The sequence below is a fragment of the Lissotriton vulgaris genome, chromosome 8 (assembly GCF_964263255.1).
Source record: "Lissotriton vulgaris chromosome 8, aLisVul1.2, whole genome shotgun sequence".
Classification (NCBI taxonomy): Eukaryota; Metazoa; Chordata; class Amphibia; order Caudata; family Salamandridae; genus Lissotriton; species Lissotriton vulgaris.
In genome coordinates this window covers 116,868,502-116,881,780 of record NC_141696.1, presented here as the reverse complement: position 1 = coordinate 116,881,780, position 13,279 = coordinate 116,868,502, and the positions used below count along the sequence as shown (strand labels likewise).

Sequence of the window (13,279 nt, the reverse complement as noted above, 5' to 3'; positions counted from 1 at the left end):
TGTGAAACTTAGTCAGCACTGGTTTTTCCTCTGTTTAACTATCTTCTGTCTATATTTTTAGTTTGTTATTTTAGCTCATGAACCGCTGTTTGGAAAACAGTAAGATCAGGATGGCCACTGACATCGAGAACCCCCTTGCCCCCGGAGCCTGCCTGCTGGGTATGGTGACCAGGCCTAAGGGATGGAAGATCCCGTACAGACTCTCCCAGCTTGCACTCCTTCTGGCTAAACTGTGGGTGGCCATTGGGTGGTTGGGGACCAAACCACTGTAGATACCCTCCTGGTTTAAGGATCTGCTCAAGTGGGGGGTGCTGGAGTTGCGGAAGAGCAACACCTGCGCCTTTATTGTACCGACGACAGGGCTATAGATGATGTGATGACGTGGTAGCGGCTCCTTGACAAATTTAATGGTGGTGGGGAATCGGACCTGGATTCTGGCTCATAAGATGAGGTGTGACATCCGCGAGATGTGGATTGCTATAAACGAGTGACGTGACAGCCAAGGGTGGTAATGAACCGTCTCCTTACATGGGACTTGCTTGCAGACTTGGACAGTGTTCTGTTGTATTCCTTAATATGTATCCACCTGCTATGTTATTCTGTCATTTCTGAAAACGCTCATCGTCAATAACTATTGCAATATCCTAACGAGATACACAGCCCTTGTACTCGAGACCTTTGCACAGCTTGTTATGATGTTGAAAATAAACAAAACAAAGTTAAAAAAAATGGGACAGTTTGGTATCGAAGTAAGCAAAGGATAATTTCTCTCTCAGAAGTGTACTTGCACCGAGAACAGCAGATGCATTTTTGGAAGGTTCTGAATTATTGAAGCTAAATGCCAGTGATAAAGCCGAAGTGAGACAGAAGGTAGAGCTAGGCTGGGTAAGTGATGAAAGCTAACAGACAGGCAGAAGAGAATTGAGGAACACATTACCAAACAAATTGGACAGGCTCAGAGGAAGAGATAAAACAGACGCAGTATTGATTGCAAGTACATTTGGTGCACGAATTCAATCTTTCAGAGTTCCATTCACACCCTCACAAAACAGACAATGAAACAATAAAGGTACATGGTCATGAGGGCAAAACAATGCTGTCTAATCTAGGAAGTTAAACCTCACAGGAAATAATTGCAGATTCAAATGGGTCATAAGATGAGAGAACAACATTGGACTAGAACTGTCAAGGAGACCTTATAACAAACATAAGGACAACATTTGGAATATATTAATATCCTAGTTCGACAAAATATCACAAAACAACATTCGGTGGTGAGAAAATATAAATGCATATAATAAACCAATAACAGAAATCAAAGTGCCAATAACTGTTAATCATCCCTTTTTCTGTAATGATCATAGAGGGCCATAGTCTTTCTTTTTATGTGTTTAAGTGTTACTTAGGAGTACAAAAGTTTGGATTTGTCAAATACAAATTTCTGAGCCACAGAATTAGCTTTTGCAGTCCACTTTCTCATTAAATAAGGTGCGTCATTCTCTGCATGAGAGTGGCCACATAAACACTTATACAGGCCCACAAAGCCTAAACTTTGTGGGCATTAACAAATCCTGCCTGAGGTTGTTTGGACTCCTGTTAGGAGGAGACTTGACCTATACATATATACATTCACACACAAACACACACACACACATATATATATATTAAATGCTAATTCCTAACTATAACTGGTGTGAAACCTGTGGTTTTTTCAGTGAATTTCAAAGGTTTTTTAAATGCTAATTCCTAACTATAACTGGTGTGAAACCTATGGTTTTTTCAGTGAATATATATATATATATATATACATCATCAAGGTATATATATGTGGAGTTAGGTATAGAAGATCTATACCTACGCATCTTTCAATTATTTGGATTCGATACTTTATCCTCAATATATACCTCTATATTCTCGATTTGATATTCAGGGTGCACACCCCTTCCATCACCTTGTTGTTTGTTGCAATAGACACAATAAGTGTGAGGGCATGCTCTGACTTGAGTCCAGTGTACACTGTGCCAAGGGGGTCAAGCCACACCTCACTGACCAGGCCTAACAGGGCCAAACCAGGCCTGGGGCTGCTTGTGCTCCCATCTGGAGGGGATCTCAGCTCCAGGCCCGGATGGACTGCTTCTATTGGCTCAGGACCATGACAAATCTGCAAAGGGCTGTCTCTATTCTTGCTGTGAATAGTAGTTGAAAAACCATGGCCTAGAATACAGCCCTGAGAGCGTGATAGTGACTGAGATTAATTCAAGGAGTCCATCCATCACCTGTGGAAGCACAGAGGAAGCTATGGATTCAACTGGAAAGAATAAAACTGCTTCTAGGCTGGGAGAGTGAACTAATTATGTGAGTGAGGTGTAGGTGGTAGTCAACTGGTACATAATACTTTCGGGTGGGGTGCTGTTAAATGTCAATGATGACACCTAATCATTCAACCCCAAATCTTTAATATTGAGATTGCAATTTCTTCCATTTCATCACTTCAGCCTACCACTGCCCTAACTTTGAAATGTTTGCGTCCTTTACCTAAAGCCCATTACTTGACCCTGCAGCTCATAACGACCTCAACCCAGAATATACAGGGTTGGTGAAGCCTTCATTTTCCTAGAACCACCACAGATTTTGCACTGTCCAACACCAGTCCCGCTCAACAGACGCTGCACATGTCGGCTTCGTCTAGCCGATGTGTGCAGAGGTGTGGCTCCTACCTAGCCAACAGATGAGAGAATACAAAGTTGACCTTCTCAAAATCAGGGCGTGCTATGTGACCTCCGGCATACCATAAGGTGTCACCGTATGACAGGCCGTAACAGCAGAAGGGCCGAGGAACTCCTCAGCAGCGAGCTCTTCAAGATCCACCAATGCGTTGTCACGACTCGCATGCAGGGTTGCAATGTCCATCAATGAAAGCAGGCGAGCACAAGAACAAGCCTTGGCTTTCAGAAAAGAACAAGAAAGAATTTGGCAAAGTGTTACTACTTCTGCTTGCAATGCAGCGTAGCAGTCAATTGTGCAAGGCTGTGTTGCACAAGGGGGGGGAGGAGAAAGATCAGAATCATATCTACTAAGACTGGCCTGATCTGCTTCTGTCATTCCCTTTGCAGGTGCACAACCAGCCTGCCTTGAGCAACAGCTCACAACCAGAGGTGGTTGTGAGCTGGCTGTGATTGGCTTTGGACTGAAACATAACCATTCAGTACAAATTCCTATGCCTAGACGAGCTACGAAGGAGCCCAGACATTGGATGCATGCATTCACCGCAGCTCTCATACAGTGCGTGGGTTCTTTTTGAGAAATAAACACATTTCCCCATGTCTGCTTCATGTATATTTGCTTCGTCTATATTTCGCTCTTTGATATTCTGGCCACAATATTTTAGTAGCACAATGAGTCTGTAGTTGGTATTCCAACACACAACACTCCACTCCCCCTTACATGTCCTCTTCAAATTTCTTTACGTCCTCACTCTCCCTCCCCCACGTTTGGTCTGTTCCCTTGTCTGCTTTCCCCACCTACCTGGTTCCTTACTCTACGTTTTCTGAATCTCATTGTTCTTATCATTCATTTTTAATTCAATCTGTTCTTTTGCTATCAGCAGAGTTTCCTTCCGTGCATGAGGATTTGCAGGCCCCCCCTGCCCCCTCCATTCCCACCTTGCATCCTTTCATTCTCCTCCCTGCTCATGATTGCAGAGATATCTGCTGCGGTGGAAGGAGGGCTTGGGAGATTAATGAATTTGAACAATGCTGACACTGGAGTGCTGCAGAAGGGACAACTGGGTCTGGTGAAACATGTCTGCAAGCCAGAGAAGGTGACTACGAGGTGACCTGCGCTTACCAACTAATCTGGAAGTTTTGTTCGGAGATGCTCCAGGCGGGTATTACTATATGTTACCAATGCTGTGCAGTGGTCAAGAGACACAAATGTGGTATAAACTAGCAATAATGTAAGTCTGTTGGGACGGAAATGTCCCCTGCATGGTGAAGGACGTGCACTATTGCACTGCCTGCCCCAGCTGCATGGACGTCTGGACCCCTGGTAATCATTTTTGGTCATGGGTGGGCATGTATCATATATGTATGCAATGACCTAGGCCTGTCTCATGGTAATGTGGTCTTGTTGGACTGGGAGGGCCTCACCAAGTGCTGCTCTTGTGATGTTAGAGGCCTACTACCCTTACCAGGATTGCAATGACACACTCAGTGTGGTGGCAGCATACCCGTTTTGCGTTTCGTAGTGATCAGTAGTGTGAACAGGCTTTTTAAGCATGGTGTTGATGACTACTGGCTCATCAAGATACTGCCAGATGGTGAAGATATCTATAGCCAAATTGAGGCATGGGAGACCAGGATTGACCCCTATGTTCATTTATATCTTCTAGTATGTGGTTCTCATCTCCTAGTACATCACAGGTATCCTCCTCTCCTTCCCAACAGCCCCTTGAGTCACCAGCCCCTTACCCAAATCACTGATGCCGTCCGTGTTGGACTTGCACTGGTTGTCACCATCAGCATACACAAATGCCCAGGTGTTATTCTCCCTGGTGAAATGTACCTTTCCGCTGAATCCCTATTGCCATCCTCGTGTTCGCCAAAACCATGGTGAGCAGTACCTTTCTACTAAAGCCTCCGTATCAACCTCGTGTTCCCCAAATCCCTGATGTCTTCCTATCTCCGAATATTTAAAGCCTTCAATGAAGTGCGTTATTGATGTAAGTCAACGATTAACAAAACATCCAATGCTTGAAGACGGCCACAACTGATGCTGGTAGTAATGAGAGTGGTCCCAGGTTCAATTGAGAGTCAACAATATTTCTAGAGGGATGTGAATCAAGGGCAATCCCACAGATCCTACCAACCTTTTTGTAATTGGTCAAGCAGGGCCCATGGTCTTTGGTGTGAATAGCTGTGGAGAGGTCCTTTAATATATGCACATGTTTAGCCTCCCCCTTAGGATGCCTGGTTTAGGTATTGCGATGGAGTTGGTGCTCGGCATGTCTGGTGAGTGGCTTCTAAGTCTCTGGGAATCTTGAAGAGATCTTCATGGAATTGTCTGCTTCGGTGATGCAAGGCTTTTTTATATCTGCGGACACTGCATTCGGTCCTCTGGTTAGTTGGATAGATGCTGGGACAATATCCACTTTCACATTAGCCAACCAGTTGGGAGAGCTCATCTGTATCACTGGGACCTATGGTCTACAAGGAAGAGGCCATGGAGAGCAGTAGAGCTGGCAAACAGAGGGGGACAAGAAGGGCTGCACTGGACTGCAAGTGTGAACCATGAGGTGGCTCTGGAGCCTGGAACAGAAACAAGGAACTGTGGGGCATATTACCAAGGGCATTATCACCGCATTAGCGGGACTTTTTTCCGCTAATGCGGCGATAATTTTATCGTCCTATTACCAAGCTGTCGCTAACACCAGTTAGCGACAGCTTGTAGGCGATAGCGGGCATCTTGGGGCCCACTTTGCACGTCAGCGATAATTATCGCTAATGACATGCAAAGTGGGCGTGCCAAGATGTTAGCTAACATCTCTAACTCCTATTAACAACTTTTGGAAATATTCGCGCTAAGCGCGAATATCTCCAAAAGCTAACGCCTGCTAAAAGCAGTTCTTAGCCATGTTATCCAATGGAAGGTGGATAACATGGCTAAGAGCATTGTCACGATAATGCATGAATATCGCTGATTTTTCAGCGATATTCATGCATTTCGCAGGATTTTTACCGCTTTTGAGATAAACCTTGATAATATCAAGGTATCTCAGCTGTAAAAATCCTCGGTGCTCGGTGATATTTTTTTCCCGCTAACCAAGCAATAGCGATAATTATCGCTATTGCTTGGTAATATGCCCCTGTGTCATTAGGGGCACATGGAGGGGGTATGGGGGGCTAGCATGGCTTCATTGTGGGTCATGGAGAACACAGGAGGAAATAAAGCTACTCAAGAGAGAGGTGGCAGGGGCAGAATGCATTGTGGAGAATGAATGTGGCATCCCCGGCAGGGTACATTACCAGGGAGCAAAGCTCTTAAGTTTCAGAAGGACCATGGCTTAGAAGACTCCATGGTCAAGCCTACATTGAGGATGGATGTGTGCTTAAGGGTGGGACAGCCCAATTCTAAGTCTCATGAGTAACAGAAGGAGTTTGTACATTTGCAATATGCACACTACAATCAATAGGGCTCTTGCCAGGGCCAAAGCTGACTTTGGGGGAAAGTGTGAACAACAGCATGGATCTCTCAGTCCTTATCAGAGCACATCTGGCCCCTTTGGCAACCATATGTATGTAAAGCTATATTATAAATGTATAAGATAAAGACATTCTTACCATACTTCAAAAAGATCAGGGGTTTGCTGGTCATACAAAGACAAAGGATGATGCAGAGATACATTTTAAAGTTGCAGCTCACCAATATGTATTTTCTGTATGGTGAGGCAGTATACAGCTCATAACACATAATGATTCTAACTCCTTTCATTACTTTGTCTCATGCTGGCTCTGATGCAAGGATATTGCATTGGAATGTGTACTGTGGAGAAAACAATACACAACCTTTATTTTACACAGCAGGCTTTGTTTAAATCTCTGCTGCTTGCTGTCATGTGTTGAGGGGAGCACGCGGTGCAAGTCTGCGTTGAATGCTGCTCCAGACGCCCAGGGACATAAGGAAGTAGCTTTGTTGCATACATGGATTTCTGTTGTGGGCCTACGCATCTCACTACCTACATGTATCATGCTCAGCAATTACTGTGTGCGCTCGTGAGACGGGTTATCTTAGTTTGAGAGGGTTAAAAGGAAGAACTCTTTCTTCACACTATTTTCCTTTAGGTCTGGTGTTAGCCAAGATGTTTTGATTTTACCAAACCCATATGTCTAATATACTAAAGGGGATTTTCTGCTAGCCTTCTCCATCCGGTGGTCTGTTATTTTGTCATTCACAATTTTCTTCCACCCACTACAGCATACAGCATGGGTCAGCCCACTTCAGCCATTGGCTACCTTCAGTGTGAGTGATGGCATGCTGCCCTTTCACAGTGAGCACATTCACACACAAAGCAGGTACCTTCAGTGCCAGCAACTACTGTGGCAATGTGTGCTTTTTGAGACCCAAAAAATGTTTTTGCCTTTAGCCATTGGTTTAGATTGAGCTTGACAGCTTCCCCAACAATACCATTTTCCAAAAACCATAACAAAACAAAACAAGCTTTGATAAAGCCAAAAGGCTGCCGCCCACCTCCAGACCTATTCTATTGGCTTTGTCAATACTGTTCTTGGTTCTTTCTTCATACCAATGATAACTCTATTCATCACAATTGTTCTTTCGCCCCACCCTACTCTGCCTTTTCTTCCTATCTCTAGATATATTATCTCTATTCTTTGACAATTCTCCCCCTTCTTCTCCCACACTGCACTGCAGTGCAGACCCATGAACTCCTGTCCGGCTGCGTCTCTGAAATCTTTATAGTCTGTTTTCTGTGTCTAGTTTAAGCAATTACTAATGTTTGCTTTTGGCTTAAGAGATGGCCACAAAAGAGAGACTCTGGCAGTGTATGGGAAATTGACAAAACGTTGATAGGAGAAATATGTAAACAAAATTAACCATGAATGTGTTGAACCTTTGGATCACGTTGTTTGTACTTCTTACACAAAACGTGTTCTAAAAAGGGTCCAGCTTTGTCAAGGTGTTTTTTTAACTTCTTATCTTAAAAAAAGTTGTTAAAAATAAAAAGCGAAAAACAAACAACAATTCATAGGTTTTGCAGACGCAAAACAAGCCAAATCTACCTTTTCCAGTGCATGCAGAAATTGAAACTGTGTTTATGTGTACTTTTCCATAGGCTTATAAACGAAAATGGTACGTAGCACGCAAATAATGGGCTAGGAGCCCAGGTAGTGTATAGGTGAGTGCTCCGTGCAGATCTAATATAGATGGGGGTCCTCCAAAGAGGTGGGAATGCCACCTAGGACCCCGGGTCAGCCTTTGTATTGTGTGGCATTTGACCTGAGCTGAGCCGGGATCAGCCTTTGTCTGGTGTGACCTTTCACCTGAGATGAGTCAGGATCAGCCTTTGTCTGGTGTGTCCTTTCACCTGAGCCCGGATCAGCCTTTGTCGTGTGTGCCCTTTGAACCGAGCCCGGGTCAGCCTTTACCTAGTGTGACCTTTCACCTGAGCTGAGTCAGGATCAGCCTTTACCTAGTGTGACCTTTCACCTGAGCTGAGTCAGGATAAGCCTTTGCCTGGCGTGACCTTTCACCTGAGCTGAGCCGGGATCAGCCTTTGCCTGGTGTGACCTTTCACCTGAGCTGAGCCCGGATCAGCCTTTGCCTGGTGTGCCCTTTCACCTGAGCTGAGCCAGGATCAGACTTTGCCTGGCGTGACCTTTCACCTGAGCTGAGCCCGGATCAGCCTTTGCCTGGTGTGACCTTTCACCTGAGCTGAGCCAGGATCAGCCTTTGCCTGGCGTGACCTTTCACCGGAGCTGAGCCCGGATCAGCCTTTGCCTGGTGTGCCCTTTCACCTGAGCTGAGCCAGGATCAGACTTTGCCTGGCGTGACCTTTCACCTGAGCTGAGCCAGGCAGTGGCGGTGCGTCCATTGGGGGCGTTGGGGCGTTGCCCCACTAGCCATGGACGCCCGCCGCTGGTGCCAGCAACATATTTACAGTATGAGTATTTTTATTTAAAGTTCCTTTTGTGTTTACAATAAATCAGAGCGCACAGCGCTACAGGGCCGGGACGAGCCCGACAGAATCGGGCATTGCGTATGGAAGCGGGCCGTGGGGGGCGGGGCTGCGGCAGAGAGTGATTGTGATTGACAGCGCACACAGGCAGGCAGCCAGAGCGTTAGCACCTGCAGCGGGGTCAGGGTGACTAGCTACGCATGTAACAGCCAGGAGTGCTCATAATTGAGACTGGCCTGCGCATGCGTAGTACCGAATAAACCTCGCCCCCCCCCCCCCTGTAGCACTGAGAGACATGGCAGGGACCCGGGGCCCCGGTTTCAATATGGGCAGTTTTTCTCCTGCTCGTAGTCCAATCCTGGCGCAGTGGCGCTGTTAAGCCTGCGCCAGGATTGGCTGAGTAGAGCAGGGGTCAGGATCATGGGGTGCCGCGCCTGGGTGTTTGCTGCTAGTTCAGTAATGGCCAATCACATATGGCTATATCAAGCCAAGTTGAGGTGATTGGCCATAAGCTACAGTGACGTGACCGCGCGTGAGCAACTGAAAGTCGAAGGAAGGTTCTAGAAGACGACGTTGAACTCCAGACTAGGTGACCACTGAGACAGACCAGTTGATCCAAGTGCGTGACGGTGACTGACTCCTGTCCTGACTCACTCGTCGTATCGTATGGCAAATTAATGTAAGTGCAACATTATTATCTTATTACAGTACTACTTGTATGTACACTGTACAACCACCCCAGAATTCACATTTTACACTCTAGTTGCACTTGTCTCAATGTCTCCCCCCTTTTCGCACTTTTCTCCCACGTTTGTAGTCCTGGGACTAATTTGTGAAAAAAACAATGTTCTATATGTCCTGCACGACGGCGGCAGGCTAAGTGTTCGCTGCTGACATCAGCTGTGACCTGCACATCCTGTCAAGGACCACCCAGCCAGGCCTCTACCCTTCAGACATCCTTACATGGATTCATTCTCTAGGTGTACATTCGGGCACAGAGCACCTTGGCGCAGATGGCAGCCTCCGTCACTGAGGGTGTCTTTGGAAACCAATGTACAGGCTGCCGGAAATAAGGGGGTGGGGGCGTCATAGGCACACATGTTTGCGCGCCCGTTTTGTGTGTGCTAATACCCAACTTTTCAATTACTAAGTTTTTCTGCGTAATTACTATCTAAGCACTGGCGAGGAGTGCCCGGGTAAAACAGAGCGGACCAATTTAATACCAAATGGTCAAAATGTACACAGATAAACTACTTGCTGTCACGCGCTCAGGGTTTCAGGGAGGCTGCGTGGGCTTTGCTGGGCTGTGCAATGTAACAAAAGGGGGGATGCATAAAAGAAACCTCTCTCCTGTCCGACCTGTCGCCCTGCAGTGCAGGCCCATTTAGTGCAGCAGGCCTCAGGCCTGCACTGCAGGGCGCCTCAGCTCAGCCCTGGCCCATCTGAGTGTCGGACACGCACACGAAGGAAGGGTCCCAGTGTTGGTGTATCTGTTTCAAGATCTTGGCGAATAGGCATAGCATGTGTGTGGGTATCCAAAGCACTATTAAAAAATGCATTAGAAAATAGGCCCCGGCCACCGTGCTCTCAAAACGTTTGCGCCGTGCACTGTCTGATGGCCGCACGAAGGATCAGTGCACTGAATGTCGTGCTCTCTGAGGGCTGTGAAGAACATTGTCAGTGGAACACACTGCGGGCTACATACACATTCTCAGTGCACCAAAGCAAAGCGAGGCCTACATTTATTTATTTATTTATTCGATTTTATATAGCGCGAACTTTACCCGAAGGTGTCAGATTCTCAGAATGAATGTGCTTGTCTTCTGCCGACAGTGTTAAGTAAAGGTTGAAGGCAACGCGCGTGCAAACTACCGGCTGCTTTTTTCTTTCGGAAAGTCATCTGTATAATGCCGCATATTAGCACTAGAATTTTGCCAGCCGCAATTTGATAATTTGATAATTTGATAATTTGAGCATTGTACATGAAATAATTTTGATAGCAATAAAGGCTTGTTTTTTTGAAGCTGTGATCAGTTGGATTTCATTGTAATGTGCATTTGGGGGTTCCAAAAACAAAGTTGCTGCAGCAGAAGACATGTGATCAGTTACTTTTTAACAGAGGGCAAACGCATAACTAGGCATGCATATAAACGTACAAACAGTACATGAGGCTGAGATGGAAGGGAGAGGTGGGCCGCACATCAGTGGGTGAGGGGTATTCATGGATTAAAGACTAATACTAGTATTCTGGGATGGGCCCATCGAGCATTCATGTGTATAGTACGGGTCTGCTGCCATTTGCACAGCTACTAGAGGAGTCCTTCTCAACCAGAAGACTGTCTGAATGATCCTGTCTATCTCCAGAACTATTAGATGCCAAAGGTGGATGTACACACCTGTGTATCCTGTAACATGAAATGTTTGGGGATTTAGCCCCATGTTGGCAAATTGGAACAGTCCAATATTAGTGTGTTGGGGGCTATTAGAACTGGGCTAGCCAGCAATTCATGGGGTCGAGCCTAGCCATTAGTGTGGCCTGACTTCTAAGAGCTAAAACAACGAGTCTCGCCATCAAAGGTTTTAGCATGTAAATGACAGCAAATGTCATGTAAAAATATACTATTTCAAATTGTTTTTTTTATTTTTGAATGCTTCTGTTTTACATTCGTTTGTCCTCCCGGCATTAACAAATATTAAAATTAAGCTTTTAAACATGGGCCCCCATGCCCTGACATTATGCTTTGAGTGAGCCTAGATATGTCAGCTCTTCATGTACAGTATACACAAGCCAATGTTGTGCTAAGTGGAGCAACCTTGTTGTTTAGTAATTGATACGCAAGAGTGTTTTTTCTATTTAGAGCACATCCCAAACTGAATTTATCCAAGGTGCACTTTAATCTAACAATCAATCAAAATAATGCTCAGTGTATTAAAATGCTTTGGATAGGATCCCAGAATTTGGTCAAGTGGGGAGATTTCACAGTCGCAGGCAAGTTTTGAAAATGGCCACATTAGGCGACAGTCATACAAGTGGGGTTAGTTGGCTCGTAGCAGCATGTTTCTGCAGAAGGGACTGAACTACAAGTGTGGATTTGCAAAAGGTGCTGTACCAGTGGTATTAAGGTGGCACCATTTTTTCACTATTTTTTCAAAATTTTCTCGGTGCAGTATGCAGCCGAGTTTCTGCCTCACCACTTTCAAATGTCACCAGCCGCCACTGCAACTCGCAGAGATTTTTCCTGGAGAGTGGCTTTAAACTCGCCGCTGTTGAAGACTCCCAGGGGTACCCTGGAGGAAGTTTCGTGAATTTGAACAATGCTCAAACCTACCCTCCTGCAAGGTCGAAACGTCTGGGTATAGAGTTACAAATTCGTTTGAGCTTCGCTCGGTATTTGGCTGTATAAATGTAAAAAAAAAAATAAAAAAAACACGGGCATCCTTCCTGCAGGAGCACTGAATTAAAAGACAGCACGAAACCGCGGAAAAATGTAAAGAGACTGCTGAGGACCGATGCAATGAACAGCCCTGCAGGCAGATGTACCCTGAACAGTGTAGAGCACAGTGAATATACAGGAGGAACATTTACTTAGAATTAATTTAAATGGCAGTAATCTACATATTTCTGGGAGGTCGTGGATTTTAATACTTTTTAGATTGACCAGTCCTTCTCAACCTGCCCAATCAGTGTGCTTCTAGCACCAAGAAACCTATTTTGGTGAATGTGGCACTATATAAATATATTTGATTGATCGCTTGAAGTTCATGCCATTCCAATCAATCAATCAGGGTCTCAAGGCGCTGGGGGTGGGGTGGATTGCTGGACGGATGGGGTGGAGGGCCAATCGAAGAGCCTGGTCTTGAGGTCCTCCCTAAATTGAGGTCAGTGACGCTGATTGCCTGAGGTGCGGGGTCAGGAAGTTCCACGTCTTGGTGGCGAGGTAGGAGAATGATCTTCCTCCGGTTCTGGCCTTTTGGATCCTGGGGATGGAGGCCCGGGGCGAGCTGGGTGGATCGGAGTTGTCTGGTGGGTACGTTGAATGTGAGGCCGTGGTTCAGGTACGTTGGATCTTCGTTGTTTAGGGCTTTGTAGGTGTGAGTGAGGAGCTTGAAAGTGATTCTCTTGTTGACTGGATCCCAGTTGAGTTTTCAGTGGTGTTGCGTGATGTGCCTGTGGCGGGGGATGTCAAGGACCAGTCTGGCATTGGCGTTTTGGACGTGCCGGAGTTTATTGAGATGTTTCTGGGTGTTGCCGGCGTAGAGTGTGTTGCCATAGTAGAGTCTGCTGGTGATGAGCGCTTGGGTGACCGTCCTTCTGGATTCTGTTGGGATCCATCTGAAAGTCTTTCGGAGGCAGCTAAGTGTGTGGAAGCAGAGTGAGGAAACTGCATTGATTTTGCAGTTCATCATGGGCAAGAGTCCACTATGATGCCAAGGTTTTGTGCATGGTCCATCAGGGTGGAGGGTAACACCCAGGGTGGATGGTCACCAGGAGTCTTCCCAGGGTGACGCTGTGAGTCCTAGGATGAGGACTTCGGTCTTTTCCGAGTTGAGCTTGAGGCAGCTACCTTTCATCCATGTCGCGACAGC

The 13,279-nt window shown here is 46.0% G+C and overlaps 1 protein-coding gene across 1 annotated transcript in view; it reads right to left on the bottom strand.

The window, feature by feature from the left end:
• PDE2A (phosphodiesterase 2A) overlaps window positions 1-13,279 on the bottom strand; it is a 1,077,000-nt gene that overhangs the window by 296,493 nt on the left and 767,228 nt on the right. The gene's annotated exons all lie outside the window — the stretch shown is intronic.